Genomic DNA, 16,018 nt, shown 5'->3' on the forward strand with positions numbered 1-16,018 from the left:
CTGGCAGTTGAGGAGAGGAAAAGAGAAAGCTAACAACTACAACTAACTCAGAAAAAATAGGAAAAAATTTTGAGTTTATAGATGGAGAAATCATTGTCCAGGCCCAGGTGGCTGATCCAGAGGGTGTAGTGAGTAGTTGTCCATTCCTGGCTTCAGGCGGCATCTTGGGGGCATTTTTATGCTGGTTCAGCCACTTGCTTCTGAGGTGGCTCAGGTGTTCTCAAGGGTGGTAAGCTGTCCAGAAGAAATAGGAAGAAAGAAAACACCTGGTGAGCACTGTACTGATTGACAACTACTGAAAAGCTAGAGTAAAATAATAGTAATAATTTTAGTGAGAATTTTAGTAATAATTTTCATATAAGGCCTTTTGTACAAACAAATGTGAATGTACACTGCAGATAAATCTTTCGATATATGTAACTCACCCACAAATCAGAAATGATAGTGTTATGCATTGGTAAAAAAAAAAGGCAGAGGATTCTGAAAAAGCACTTTCTTGTGTTTTGGAAAGATTTTTTATTCCTTTAATACCTCCATAAATTAATAAGAAATATGTAAAGGCTCTACATAAGAGTTGCAGGTCACTTTAGTATTATTTATTTAGTAGACTGTCGAAATAGATCCTTGAGATGGGATACTAAATGCAATATTTAGGCATTTCATACATGTTGCATCTTTTTTTGTCTAAAGCAAAGAAAAATAAATAGCAGAAGCAAACCATCTAAAAACTGTTCATTTTAGTTTCATCTAGTAGTAGAAAAACAATTTTTTTCTTCAGGTAATAGGTGCTTCAGTCATCTGTGGCCAAGAACATCAACACTACACACACACACACACACACACACACACACACATTTTCTGAACCGCTTGTCCCATACGGGGTCGCGGGGAACCGGAGCCAACCCGGTAACACAGGGCGTAAGGCCGGAGGGGGAGGGGACACACCCAGGATGGGACGCCAGTCCGTCGTAAGGCACCCCAAGCGGGACTCGAACCCCAGACCCACCAGAGAGGAGGACCCAGTCAAACCCACTGCGCCACCGCACCCCCGCATCAACGCTACATTAATAAAAATAATAATTTGGCTTTTGCTAAATCAATTGTTAATAATCTCCCATTCAAAAGTGGATGTTTTTGTGTCTCTTTATCAGTATTAGTTGTTGTTAAAATATGTCATTGAGTAAAACAGGGAGCTAAGCGAGACAGAGGCAATTGGAAATGTTCAGTGCCTTCAAGCTATCTGAATTATGAGGAGTTTTCCAAAAAACTAAACTGTCTTTATGGTATCGTTGCCTGTGCTATGAAACATTTACTCAGCAGATAAGTCTTTGCTCAAGGCTATCACTAAGAATGGCATGTACAGTTTCATTGAGTTGTTAGTTTCTCTGCAGCTTTTTATTTTAACATAACTTGTCTGTGGTTTGGTTATCAGACAGTTGTCATTCAAATGTGATTCAACATTTTTTGTTGCTTTTGTTTGCCTGAGAAAACATTTTCAATCATTTTTCCTAAACTTTCAATACCTCAGGGTTTTGAAAATAATATTTTATTTGATAATAATTATACAATAAATTGCAATGCTACTACTAGAACCACTTAAAGTAGCAGTAGTGTATTTTTTGGTGTACAGTTTTATGAATAATGAAGATAATGCCTTTTAATCATTAAACTATTCTTCATTACACTCATTTAAAAACTATACATAATACTGTTTATTTATGGGATTTTAGGTAAAACAATATTTGGAATTTACTTTTAACTCTGCAGTCACACAAATAGCATTACTTTGGGAATCTGGGACTTATTCGAGTCATAACATCATAAGGGCTAACATTTTCGGTATTGAAATATGCCTTAGAAGGTACAATATGAGGTAACCATAGCACAGCTATGTCTAAATTCACATCATGGCGAATCTATTTAAAAACCTAAAAGTGTCAAATAAGATTCTAAATATTCTTAAGAAGGATATGAAGTTAAAAAAAAAATAGATAGAGCAGCAAAGACAAACTCATAAAGATTCCAAGTTTAAGTAGTTAGAGGATATAGGTGGGTAGTTGTTTATTTTCAGAGGGGAAAAAATTGATTCATCTCTGGAAAACATTGAAATGAAGAGATGTTGATGTAAATTTTAACATCTGTATTAATACAACTCATAAATTGTGACAGTGGCGCAGTTTTAAAGTTTACATTGAATTCCGGGAGCAAAGGAGATTTTGTCAGAGATTCAAGCCAGGATATGTCCTGCTTGTCAGAGCGCATACCGGTGGTCAGAATGGCTATGCACAATTATAACCGAGCCAAGGGACCATGTGTCAAAGCAGAGTAGCAGAAGGCCACAGATATAGCCTAGCGGTGCTCTTGTCAGAAATGACTAGGAAGCAGGGGACCTAAAAGTAGTGTTTCTGACAGGTATGTTTAAAAACCAACTCAAAGCACTGTCCAGACACTAGTACCAGGCTTGTTAGGACAAGCCTCTAATAAACAGCACTATGTAAGCAGAGATCACACCCCAGGCAGTGTGCTTTGCCTTTGAAATGGGAACCAAATGCTCAACCAAAGAAAATCAAACATGTATTGTTGAAAGGTGTTCCTTTGAGCCTATGTACATAACCTAAGGGGTGAAAACCAAGGCAGAGGAGACATCTGGGAATGAGCTGTTACTCCTTTCACAAAGCAGATTAATGCAAACTGGTGCAGTAAAATTTCCACCTGTATAAATAATTATAACTATAAGAAAATTGTTTAAGATATCAGGTAAGTCACTGGCTAATTCTGTAGGAATCAGTATATCACTTCCTCAATTAGTCCTGATAACAGTTGGCAGGGAAGGTCCTACTTGTGAATCCCTGACCAAAAGTACCATAAGCAAAAAGTGAGATGACAAGAAGAGAATCGCAGCCGTTACAGGTTCTGATCTGCTGAAAGTTGTGTCTATCCTGAAGCTACTCCTAGCAATGAAAGCTCATCTAAACCTATAGTGGCAGAGAATGTGTGGATAAAGTATGAGTGTGGCACGTAGGAGAGAGAACTAGATGTTCCAGATTCACTTACATGCCTCTGAGCAGAAGAAATGCTGACAGAAAATATGCAAACACTCAGTTCAGGTGGCAAAAACAGAAGTGATGAAAAAAGTACTTGAAAGAAGACAAATGTGGTGATGTGGGGGTGGTGGCTTGGCATCAGGATATTCCATCCATCTTGGCAACACCATTTAGGCCCTGGAGAACATACAGTGCTGCACAAGCCTCCTTTTCAAAAAGAGAACAAGTAGGCCAGCGAATCTGTTGAAGGGAGTTGATGCTGGAGAAACTGGCAAAATGACAGAAGAAGGATAACCAACAGCTGTTGGGAAGCCAGTCGATTGTCATACAAGTGTGACATGACAGTTGCTGTTGACTAGGAGTGCAGCTTCAGTGTTAGACTTGGTCCAGTTTCTCTTTTGCATACAAGCGATGTGCATCACAGTATGCAAGACTTTTCACTTGTGCAGTAATGTTCAATGATACAACAGTGGTATAACAACTTACTCTATGCATGTTTTTGTGAATTAGTATGATTGTTTTTTTTCCACATTAAAAAAACCTTGACGATAATGTGTTTGTAGTATGGGTTGTCTTTATTATGGCTTTCCTTAGCAAAAAATATTGTGTTGTGTTGAGGTTGTTAAACCATTCTGGAGGATGGGTTTCACTGAGAAAAAAAAAACATGCTGAAGCATGATTACAAAGATACGGGAGGTTTTTTTTTTATTTTTTTTTAATTTTCTGACTGGGGCTGTGCTCATTACTGTGGTCAGTCAGGTGCCTCGAAGTCTGCAGGTGGAGGGGTGCTCCCTTTGTCCAATCTTCAGTCTACGAAGTGAAACAAAACAGGAAGATTAATGCAAGTAAATTTAAGTGTGGAAATCACAATTTCCAGAATATCCATAACACACCCTTTTGTGACACTATGTCCATCCATCCATCCATCTTCCTCCGCTTTTATCCGGGGCCGGGTCGCGGGGGCAGCAGTCCGAGCAGAGTACTCCAGACCTCCCTCTCCCCGCACACCTCCTCCAGTTCCTCTGGGGGAACCCCAAGGCGTTCCCAGGCCAGCCGGGAGACATAGTCTCTCCAACGTGTCCTGGGTCTGCCCCGAGGCCTCCTCCCAGTGGGACAAGCCCGGAGCACCTCCCCAGGGAGGCGTCCAGGAGGCATCCGGAACAGATGCCCGAGCCACCTCAACTGGCTCCTCTCGATGCGGAGGAGCAGCGGCTCTACTCCGAGCTCCTCCCGGGTGACTGAGCTCCTCACCCTATCCCTAAGGGTGCGCCCAGCCACTCTGCGGAGGAAACTCATTTCTGCCGCTTGTATCCGCGATCTCATTCTTTCGGTCATGATCCAGAGTTCATGACCATAGGTGAGGGTAGGAACGTAGATCGACCGGTAAATTGAGAGCTTCGCCTTACGACTCAGCTCCCTCTTCACCACAACAGACCGGTACAATGACCGCATTACTGCAGACGCCGCACCGATCCGTCTGTCGACCTGCCGCTCCATTTTTCCCTCACTCGTGAACAAGACCCCAAGATACTTAAACTCCTCCACTTGAGGGAGCAACTCCCCCCTAACCCGGAGGGAGCAATCCACCTTTTTCCGACTGAGAACCATGGCCTCGGATTTGGAGGTGCTGATTCTCATCCCCGCCGCTTCGCACTCGGCTGCAAACCTCCCCAGTGCACGCTGCAAGTCTTGACTTGATGAAGCCAACAGGACCACATCGTCCGCAAAAAGCAGAGACGAGATCTCGCGGCCACCAAAACAGACACCCTCCGTTCCCTGACTGCGCCTAGAAATTCTGTCCATAAAAATAATGAACAGAATCGGTGACAAAGGGCAGCCCTGGCGGAGTCCAACATGCACCGGGAACAGGTCTGACTTACTGCCGGCAATGCGAACCAAGCTCCTGCTCCGGTCATACAGGGAACGAACAGCCCGTAGCAACGAGCCCCGAACCCCATAATCCCGAAGCACCCCCCACAGGATGCCACGAGGGACACGGTCGAATGCCTTCTCCAGGTCCACAAAACACATATGGACTGGTTGGGCAAACTCCCACGAACCCTCCAACACCCTAGTGAGGGTATAGAGCTGGTCCAGTGTTCCACGGCCAGGGCGAAAACCGCATTGCTCCTCCTGAATCCGAGGTTCGACTATCGGTCGGATTCTCCTTTCCAGTACCCTGGCATAGACTTTCCCAGGGAGGCTAAGGAGTGTGATCCCCCTGTAGTTGGAACACAATCTCCGGTCCCCCTTCTTAAAAAGAGGGACCACCACCCCGGTCTGCCAGTCCAGAGGCACCGTTCCCGAACTCCACGCGATGCTGCAGAGGCGTGTCAGCCAAGACAGCCCCACAACATCCAGAGACTTGAGAAACTCGGGGCGGATCTCATCCACCCCCGGAGCCTTGCCACCGAGGAGTTTTTTGACTACCTCAGCAACTTCAGCCAGGGTAATGGACGAGTCCCCCTCCGAGTCCCCAGCCTCAGCTTCCTCTACGGAAGGCGTGTCGGAGGGATTGAGGAGATCCTCAAAGTACTCCTTCCACCGCCCGAGAACATCCTCAGCTGAGGTCAGCAGCGCACCACTTCCACTGTAAACAGTGTTCGTGGAACACCGCTTCCCCCCTCTGAGTCGCCGGACGGTTTGCCAGAATCTCTTTGAGGCCGACCGAAAGTCTTCCTCCATGGCCTCACCGAACTCCTCCCAAGCCCGAGTTTTTGCCGCGGCGACTGCCAGAGCCGCGCTCCGTTTGGCCCGTCGGTACCCGTCAGCTGCTTCAGGAGTCCCATGAGCCAGCCAGGCCCGATAGAACTCCTTCTTCAGCTTGACGGCATCCCTTACTTCCGGTGTCCACCACCGTGTTCGGGGATTGCCGCCGCGACAGGCACCGGAGACCTTATGGCCGCAGCTCCGAACAGCCGCACCGACAATGGAGGAGCGGAACATAGTCCATTCAGACTCAATGTCCCCCACCTCCCTCGGGACCTGGTTGAAGCTCTGTCGGAGGTGGGAGTTGAAGACCTCTCTGACAGGGGCCTCCGCCAAACGTTCCCAACAGACCCTCACTATGCGTTTGGGCCTGCCAGGTCTGTCCAGCTTTTTCCCCCGCCATCGAATCCAACTCACCACCAGGTGGTGATCAGTTGACAGCTCAGCCCCTCTCTTCACCCGAGTGTCCAAGACATATGGCCGAAGGTCAGAAGAAACGACTACAAAGTCGATCATCGACCTCCGACCTAGGGTGTCCTGGTGCCAAGTGCACTGGTGGACACCCTTATGCATGAACATGGTGTTCGTTATGGATAAACCGCGACTAGCACAGAAATCCAATAACAACTCACCGCTCGGGTTCAGATCAGGGAGGCCGTTCCTCCCAATCACGCCCCTCCAGGTATCACTGTCGCTGCCCACGTGGGCGTTAAAGTCCCCCAGTAGAACGACAGAGTCCCCAGTGGGAGCGCTTTCCAGCACGCCCCCCAGGGACTCTAAAAAGGCCGGGTACTCTACACTGCCGCTAGGCGCATAAGCACAAACGACAGTGAGAGACCGTTCCCTGACCCGAAGGCGTAGGGAGATGACCCTCTCATTCACCGGGGTAGACTCCAACACATGGCGGCTGAACTGGGGGGCTATTAATAAGCCCACACCAGCCCGCCGCCTCTCACCTTGGGCAACGCCAGAATAGTGGAGAGTCCACCCTCGATCGAGTAGAGTGGTTCCAGAACCCAAGCTGTGAGTGGAAGTGAGCCCGACTATATCTAGACGGTATCTCTCAACTTCCCGCACCAGCTCAGGCTCCTTCCCCGCCAGTGAGGTGACATTCCAAGTCCCAAAAACCAGAGTTGGCGCCCGAGGTTTGGGTCGGCCGGGCACTCGGCCCCGACCACCGCCCAAATCACAACGCACCGGCCCCTTATGGTTTCTCCGGCAGGTGGTGAGCCCACCGAAGAGCGGCTCCACGTTGTGGCTTCGGGCTGAGCCCGGCCAGGCCCCGTGGGCATAGACCTGGCCACCAGGCGCTCGCATGCGAGCCCCCCCCCCCAGGCCTGGCTCCAGGGTGGGGCCCCGGTGACCCCATACCGGGCGGGGTAAACGGACGCCTTGATTTTTTTTTGTCATAAGGGGTTTTTGAACCGCGCTTTGTCTCGTCTGTCATCCAGGACCTGTCTGCCATGGGAGACCCTTTTGTGACACTATGTATACGCACCAAACATAGCATTTTATAAAAAGTGTTAAGTTAGGTGCCCAGTAAACTGATATCAGAAATCTTGGATTTTATCATCCATTTCTTCAGGAATCTAGAGACTAAATTCTGTACCCCCAAAATATCTGTGTGTGTATAACAGCTACAATGGCTGAACCTCATAAAAAGAAATTAACTATGTGCTTCAAAATGTCACAGCAATGAACTGGAAAAACCTTTTGCATGAAGGGTTATGATTTGCAATAACAAAATCTGCTCAGGTTTGAGGCAAGAAAAGCTTGTAAGAGTAGGCTAGAGGATACATTACGATTTTTGATAATTAAAAAAATGCCAAAATGCGAGCAACTAAACTTTGAAATAACGTCCAGAAATTGCTACCCCGAGAGAGCGGTGTCAACATTATTTTGATATTGGTTTTGATTTATTGCATGTTTTAGAGATGGCCTAGGCTTGCAATTAAACCATGTTTGTAATGGGAACACCAGCTTTTTTTCTACATAATTTAACTCCATTTTATACATACTAAAAGTTTATTTTTAGGAGTGTAGACAGAATTGAAGAAGAAAAAACAGGAAGTAAGATAAATGGCATTTGCAGTGCATCACATAACAAGCACTTTTTCTTGGCTGGATGGTGTGATTCCGGTTCTGAGTGCATCCAGGATTTGTCTAATATAGGGTCATTTAATTGGAAATAACCATTGATTAGATCAGGTCTAATTATTTCATAGCATAAGCCAGAATTAATGCAGGGAGAGGCCAATTACTGAGCCAGTTCTGGCCCCCAAAGGAATCATTAAAATCAAATTCCCTTGAGTCTAAGTGTTGGTAACCAAGCTTCCAACAACTGTTATTGTTTTCCCCATGCATGAGAAGCGGAGAAGTACTATTACCGGCAAAAAATGTTTGAAGGAAAGCTTGCATGAGTACAATAAGAGTACAAAACCATATTTATCATTCCACACTGTGTTACTCTAATTGGTAAATTTTCAGGGTGCATTTTTCACCTGTTCATCTCACTCATTTGTAATGGTTCCTCAGTAATTATGCAGCACCTGGTGACTGATAAGTTATTTGCTAGCACTGTTAAATCAATTCCATCTCAAAATGTCTCATTTCATGTTTTGCATTTTTTAAATATATTTTTTCTGTCTCTGGACAGACTGTTCTTGACCTTTGTATTTGCTCATTTTTCTTTTGCTTTTGTCTACATGTCTTTTGAGACAAAGGGATTCAGTGCTTCTGTTCTTTTGCCATACATTGAAAGCTTTGCCAATGTGATTTGTTTATGGACATCATCCAACCTACAGTCATTATGACTGTATTCTCTGTTGGTTGCATTTACTTTTCCTTGCAAGGCTGTGGAGATGGACAAAATTTGCACTGGAGGTTTGTTAAATGATGGCATTAAATTCAAACTGGACAGTTTTTTAGTGCCTGTCATGAAAGGTTTTCAGATGTTTGTCTGTAGGTTAATAGTACATAGTTTAAAACTTTTTAGCCGTTTTCTGCGAGATTTTTCATTCTCCGATTCTACGAGAAATCAGTTTCCTATAAAGATGCTCTGCTAAAGAACTTATGTGTTCATGGTACCCTTACAATGTACACATGTTTACTGGTTGTGAGAATGTGAAACTCCTAAAGACATGTTTTGTCACCACATATTGCAATTTAAGGATTATCCATATAATTAAGCGTTACTGCACACAAAGTGAGCAGAATCCATTTACTTACATTTATTTATTTATTTATTTTACTTTTTTTCTTTTTCAAAAAGTGCATTTGAAAATTTGAAGTTCAAGTTTATTTTTTTATTTATTTATTTATTTATTTTTTTGCTGTTAGAATAACTAGGCAGCTTTTCAAAGTGGGTGATGAGGGATAAAGGGGTTATCTTTGAATATAAAATTACACAGTATGAAATGCTAGTAAGCCCAGAATTACCCCACAGATATATGTAATGTCTGCTGTCAATCACTCAACGCTAATGCACTGAATTAATGTTTTTTAAATTACTTTTGCAAGGTTATAGATACTGACAATATACTTTGCGCCTACTCTGATAGCTTTCTGAGAGGAAATATCTTATAAAAACGTTGAAATTCCTAATTTGAAAAAAAAAAAAATGTAGCTAACATGTTTATTCCGCTGACAATAGCCAGCATACTAAATATGAGCTGGAAAGGCTCGAAACTCCTTTTCTGAGTAGTGTGTAAAATACTTCTGTAAAGCATCAAATGATTAAAAAAAAAATTTTAAAAAAAGCCACAAATGTGTTGTATGAACATCATAAAATTACAACACAGTGTAGAAAACATATTGAGTTTTACAAAAGTTTTGTAACTCTCTGCATCAGTACTTAGTTGTGAGGAAACAGTACATTGAATATGATGTAGAATGAAAACATCTTCCTTAATGAAAGAACCACACATAATTCTATATTTTACGCTGTGAGCGGGTAAAGCTTCTATCTAACTTTACTCTAATTTATTATATTGGTGTTCTTTGGTAAAAAACTTGTCACAAAAAAATGTAAATTATGCATAACTTAAAACTTAACTAAAAATTATATTGATTGAAAATGCAGTACTAAAAGTGTCTAAAAGACAAAAGAAGAGGTGGCACGCAAAATGTACAAAGTTCAAGAAATGAAACAATGTTGACACATATTTCTTTTTATGAATTATAGAATAATGTCTGTATGTAACCAGGAAAGGGAAACGAATAACACATAAACTGGCAGTCCAAAGGGGTAGTGATTCTTCTTTGAAGTGCTAGCAGGCTTATCCCACAACACTGAAACTAAACTCACTGTTTAAAGAAGTACCCCAGATAAAAATGCCAATAGCTTATATAACTGTACATTTATGTTTTTAACTTTTTTTTATGTTTTTTTTTTAACCAGATCTGGTTACTTCTCCAATTACTGCACTGTTTATTCTTCTGTAAAAAATTATGAAATAATTTGAAGAAAAAAATGTTTTGTCAGATTTGTTACATGATGTTAGCAGTCATTTGCATCTGTTTGTATTGACCATGCCTGTGCTATCTATCTATCTATCTATCTATCTATCTATCTATCTATCTATCTTCTAGAATGTGTCACTCCAAACTTTGATATACATCTCTGCTGGGTTTTATTCCTGGTGGATCAAGTTGTATCTTAAAATCTCATCATGTCTTCAACCTAAATATTCCTGAACTGTTAATCTGTATGATCAAAGTATATCATTAGAGAATTCTGGATTATGCATGCAGCCTGCATCCCTCTAGACAATATCTTTTGTGTTTTGGTTCATGCCCAAGAAAACCCCACAGAGTTTGTCGGACACTGCCTGAAATGCTGAACTACTTCTCAATATATAAAAATGCAGCCAGGGATTCGTGTGTACAAGAAAATGAATGCAGACATGGGAATTTTCAGAGTATACTGTTATGTTCAACATTAACAATTAAATATCGCAGACCAACAGGGAATGCTGCGAAACTTCTTGACTGACATAGAAGAAATAAAATGCATTGCAAATCCCTCTTAGTAACGCCACTGTTTTACACCATGTTAGAACATACTGGTTAATGATTATACTGCTCTTTTGTTATGTATTTCTGTTTATTTCTTGGACGCATGTCTTTTTGGCTTGATCAGAATCTTCCAGCACAAAAATGTGCACCATCCTGGGTTACAAGACGGTTGTATACACTACATAATTGTGGGTATAACCATGGACATTTTTACTCCTTTTTTTTTTTTTTTTTCTAGAACACACTTTAAAAGAGTCAATTAGATTGCCATGTGGCAGTGCAGTCCATCAAGCAATGACAGAGCTGACACCCCTATGGGGTATGTTCAAAATAAAGAGCAGTCCTCCAGTGGTGTCTTAGGCAATGACCCCCATGGTTTCAAGAAAAAGATAGACATGAGCAAAATCGTTCTGTGATTTTTAAGAAAAAAAAAAAAAAAAAAAATTAATTTATTTTAAATTTTTGTTTTTAAGGAGCAGGTCAGTCCTCTGTATAGTTGAGTGAGCTCTGAAGTAAAGCCTCAGCATTTTATTTGAGAAGTTGTCAGAGATTATCATCTCTAAATCCATTTTCAATAGCTGTACGCACAGCTCCCTCAAATTTATTTCATTCAGTGATGCAGAACTGTGACATCATTGTATATCAGGAGAAATTTAAATAGCGCCAAATTATTTGCATCACAAATTGAAAGAGGAGAGTGTTAATGCAGCACATCAAATAAAATAGACCCTAGAGAAATTTTTTAAAAAGTACATTTAAATGATCATAGCAATAAGCAATAAATATCAATTTCCTAACTGGATAATTTGTTGTATGTCTCTTTTAAGTATACATAACCATCTAAAGCTGTTGCGCTCTGCAAAGCTGTTAAACTTGCTTCTGGGGAAAAAAAAAAAAATCCTTTCTAAAAATGACAGCATTCCTGTTAAGACTGGTTCTGTGTAAAGTAGTAGATTGTGACAATTTCTCATGAAATTTGCACTCTGCTAGGGGACTGTCCATGATACACCCACATCAGAAACACCAGAATGACGGCAGCACGTTATGTAACCTGGTCACCTGGATGCTTGCAGGATGTTGCACCAGAAGGAGTTCTAAACTTTGAAATCATACAAACTTCTCAACTGATATTGGCCAATCCTGCAGCTTTTTCTGTTGTCAACTGCTGTATGAGTTCACAGGGTACAAAGTAATGTGTTTGAAGCAAGGACATGTCTCAGAAACAAATATATTACTATTTTGTCCATTTCTGTGAGTCTCAAGCGTGCTAGTTGTAACAGGGTATCTACAAATGCCAAAAATATTATCGTTGTATCTTCACAACAGACATTATGTCTATTGTGACTAAATGTGAAAGTATTTAGCTGACACTTTCCTCCAAAACACTTTCATTTACAGTGTTCAGTTTTTAAATAGCTGGGTATTCTTTGTACTGGATAAATTCAAGCAAACACATTGCTCAAAAGTACAGCAGGAGATAGAAGTAAAACCCATGTCCTTTGCGTGGAAGGCTGTAACCTAAAGGGGTTGCAGCCATTATTCTACCTGCAGTTCCAGCAAAGAATGTTTGTTGAAATAAAAAATTTGGAATAAACATTAGTGGGTATATGAATTTTCACCTATTGCAAGTCAAATGACACCCATATATGTTTTGGTCTGTTTTTAGTTTGTTTATTTGGCTTTTCCCCAAGGATTGAAGATATTACAGATAGTATTCCACTTCTAAAATGTTAAGAATGAATAGTTTTGAACATAGCACCTATGCCTGTGAATACTACTGTTTGGAGTCATATAGTGAAAAAAATGGCTGCTGCAGTTTGTATTTTTATTCTTATTAAATGAACATTTTTAACATGTTCTCAGCTGAATTCTTTATACAGCAGTTCCGTTTTAATGTGCAACTGTTATGCCAATAGCACGTACCCTTTTGACCTTTAAGAAAAACAAATTGATTTTAAAATAAGAATAGCATCTTGGGACTTCCCAGCAAAGTCAGAGGAGCAATCTAGAATACATTAGCATGAGGTCTCCCTTGTGACTCAATCACATTGTAATGACAGACAGACTCAGCCCTGCTGAGAGTCTAATGCCCTAGTGGCTGGCGGTATTAGATGTATGAATCTCTGTCATATTTCCCAGTGGCTGAAACAATGGACCATGGCAGCTCCGATGGGACCATAGGGCTGTTCTTCCAGGTGAAGGCAATCGACTCCCCTCGGCCCACGTTCCTCATTGAGGCCGTCAGTGTCCCCTCGCTAATAAATTCCCTCTGCCCACAGTGTTCTCAGGCAGCCCCCGTCTAATTATTCCCCTTCGACTCAGCCCTGTGGGATGGATGTCCATTACACCCAGAGAAGCAACACAGAAAGAAACATCTTTAAGGGCTGAAATTTGTCAATCAGTGCAGCCAACAACATGACGCTCATCCACCACACCTCCTGGTTATTATTGCAAAGACATGCTGTTGGCCAAATTGGTATATCTATTGGCTGACATATTTTAGTCTTCATTGGGGTTGGTCTTGTCTGGATAGCCTCAATGCAACAAAAACATATAATATAAGAATGTAATGGAGAATTACCCCACATAAATAATTTCTATTAAAAAAGCATAGCTATGCTGGGGCAAGATTATTTCTACATCTTTTTAAACGTACCCAGTGATGAACTTTTAGCCAAACTTAAATGCATGTTTGCTTACTGCCAGAGACATGCTGTAGCAGACATAAATAGGACAATAATTTTATACTGTTAGGGTTTTCCGTTAAATTGTATTATATGTGCACAGCCGCATAAAGACTGATTCATTAAATAACCAATTTTACTTAAACTCTTGGAAAAGTCAAGGATGAAATAAGTGTGTGGATGTGATGACAGTATCAAACTGCACAGATATGGAAATAAGGTTGGAAGGAAAAGCTAGGTGGTACCTCCGTTCTTACTGTAGATTCATCTATAGAAGAAATAATAAATAAACACCAACTGCCCTTCCATAAATTAGTGGGAATAGTTTGCATATTCTCCCTCAGTAGCTTTTTTTTAATTTGTTTTCATGCTTTATGTTCCTTCCTAATTATTATTTAAATAAGAAATAATTTGATCAGAATTTTTCCTGAAACATTGAACAATTACAAGCATGTAACTATTTAGTTGTATTGTTCAGCTTATTTGTATACTGATCAGATTTCTTTTATACTCTGACTGGTGAACATTGCTCTTCAGAAATCCTTTTGATATGCTTTTATGTCTTTGATAAAAATTTCCCAAAAACCCGATCAGTGGTACTGTCATGTTGCCCTGCTGATGCATGAATTGAAAAGAACCATCACATTAAGTCTACAATTCTTGTCACCATATATACCCAGTAAGGCAGGCCCAATGGGAGAAAAAACAGAAGTATTAAAGAATAAGGAATTCACCATCTTTTAATAAAGAAAAATGTTTCCATAACTGTGTTTAGTAATGCTCAAGATAAAGGGTTCTGTATAAGGGCTTCATAACACTTTTCTACTCTGTGAGTCAGGCCTTTGGTTAGTAGAGCACAAACATTCATAATCACTTACATTGACAACTGCAGACTTTACGAAAAAATATTCTGAGCAAGACCTAGATATGAACTTTGTCGAACTTTAAAAATGAATTAATACTGCACCCCTTCTCTTCATGAAAATATTTCAAGCAGTTTTTTTGTTAAGGACTTGGTACCAAAGTAAATTGATTTATCGGTTACAAAAAATATATTTTGTTTAAAAATGTATTTTATTTAATTTATATTTTGGTTTGTAATATATTTTACATGTATTGCAAACTGTATGGCATTAGACACCTAAAGCTCATTTTAAAGCAGCTGTGTCTTTTCCCAGATCACTATTCACCATTGCAGTCACTGGTATTCATAGCACACCCCACATGTGCAGAGGGCTAATTGGTCAATTAACTATTTCTGTGTACACAATATCTATTGTAATTGTTGTGCCCTATTTTATGCTGCTCCGTAAACATAGTACAAAGTTTTTCTAAGTTAAAAAACCAAAGGCAATAAGTTTTCATCTGAAGATGAAGAAGGGGATTTCTAGAGTCCAGGTATGGGAAAAAGACATTTACATGAAGTCAAAGTATGTGCACACTTATGGAATCAAGCTACTGAAAGTTCAAGCCTCTGTAGATCTCATTAACATCTTGTTAAAAAATGGTCTGACATGATTTGTCTTGATTTTAACCTTTGCATAAAAGGTGAAGCAAAAGCTTTATTTGTAGAGTTTTTATATCCTTTTTAACAATATGCAGTAGAGGTACATAAGGTGAACATAAAAACAATGTGTGAAGAGAAAGATGTTATTTCATGCAGGTATTAGTTTTTTCTTTTCAACAGGAGCAAATATATGTATATATAAATGGGTTACACAGAAAGTACTCCAATAAACAGTCCTGCAAATGTGAAATGACAGATTTGGAATGACCCACTGGCAGCTTACTGTCATTGGCTTTCCCCTTGTGGATTAATTTGTCATAAACATTAGGGACATCATCCTTCAGTGCTCCAAATGAAAAGCATTGGATTCACAGATAAAGGACACCAAGGATTTGGAAAAAGAAACATCAGCTTTTTCATAAATTGTTGCTTGACACCTAACTTTAGCCCAGCTGTCTTCCTTCAGAGTAATGGACACTTGTTTAATCATGTGTCCCAGAGGGGTATCTGTAAAATTATGAAGGACAGGAAAGTATCCATAAAGGAGAAATATGTCTGGACAGAGGGGGTAACATCAGAGATAGGAAACTGCAAAACTCACTGTTACAATGCTGATCTATCCTTTTTGAAGATGAGATTATACCCAATGAAATGCTTTATCCGTCCATCAAGCAAATGATCCTCAGTGATTGTGTAGCTGTAATTTATCCATAAAAATGAAGGAGATATGAAAAAAGAAAAGATAAAGTGACATAATGCTAAAATGCTGACATATTCTGAGAGACTGGGGACTGTGAAAAGGTAATGGTGTATTGTTATATTCTGCAAGACTGAATACATTCGATCTGTGTCCAGTCTTGTTCTCCTGCCGTTTGCAAGCCAGTGTTGCCCTAAGGCCACAGGTAGGACATCTGGAGCGGAGATAAGATGGGGTCCCATGACCATATTTTTGCTGACTGAATGTTGCACATTCCTTGGGGGTTTCTTGCCATGGTCACTGTGTCAGCTTCCCACTAAGTGCATCTGGTCAAGCCTATGATGTTTCACATCTTCTATTA

At 40.8% G+C, this 16,018-nt stretch overlaps 1 long non-coding RNA gene across 1 annotated transcript in view; it reads right to left on the bottom strand.

Annotated features, from left to right (window-relative positions):
- Positions 1–3,620: 3,620 nt before the first annotated feature.
- Positions 3,621–16,018, bottom strand: part of LOC108918323 (uncharacterized) — a 29,934-nt gene continuing 17,536 nt past the window's right edge. Inside the window, exon 3 of the long non-coding RNA XR_001964841.1 lies at positions 3,621–3,854. This is a non-coding gene — a long non-coding RNA (uncharacterized LOC108918323). The remainder of the gene's footprint in view (positions 3,855–16,018) is intronic.

This window comes from Scleropages formosus, chromosome 14 (assembly GCF_900964775.1).
Source record: "Scleropages formosus chromosome 14, fSclFor1.1, whole genome shotgun sequence".
NCBI classification, from domain to species: domain Eukaryota; kingdom Metazoa; phylum Chordata; class Actinopteri; order Osteoglossiformes; family Osteoglossidae; genus Scleropages; species Scleropages formosus.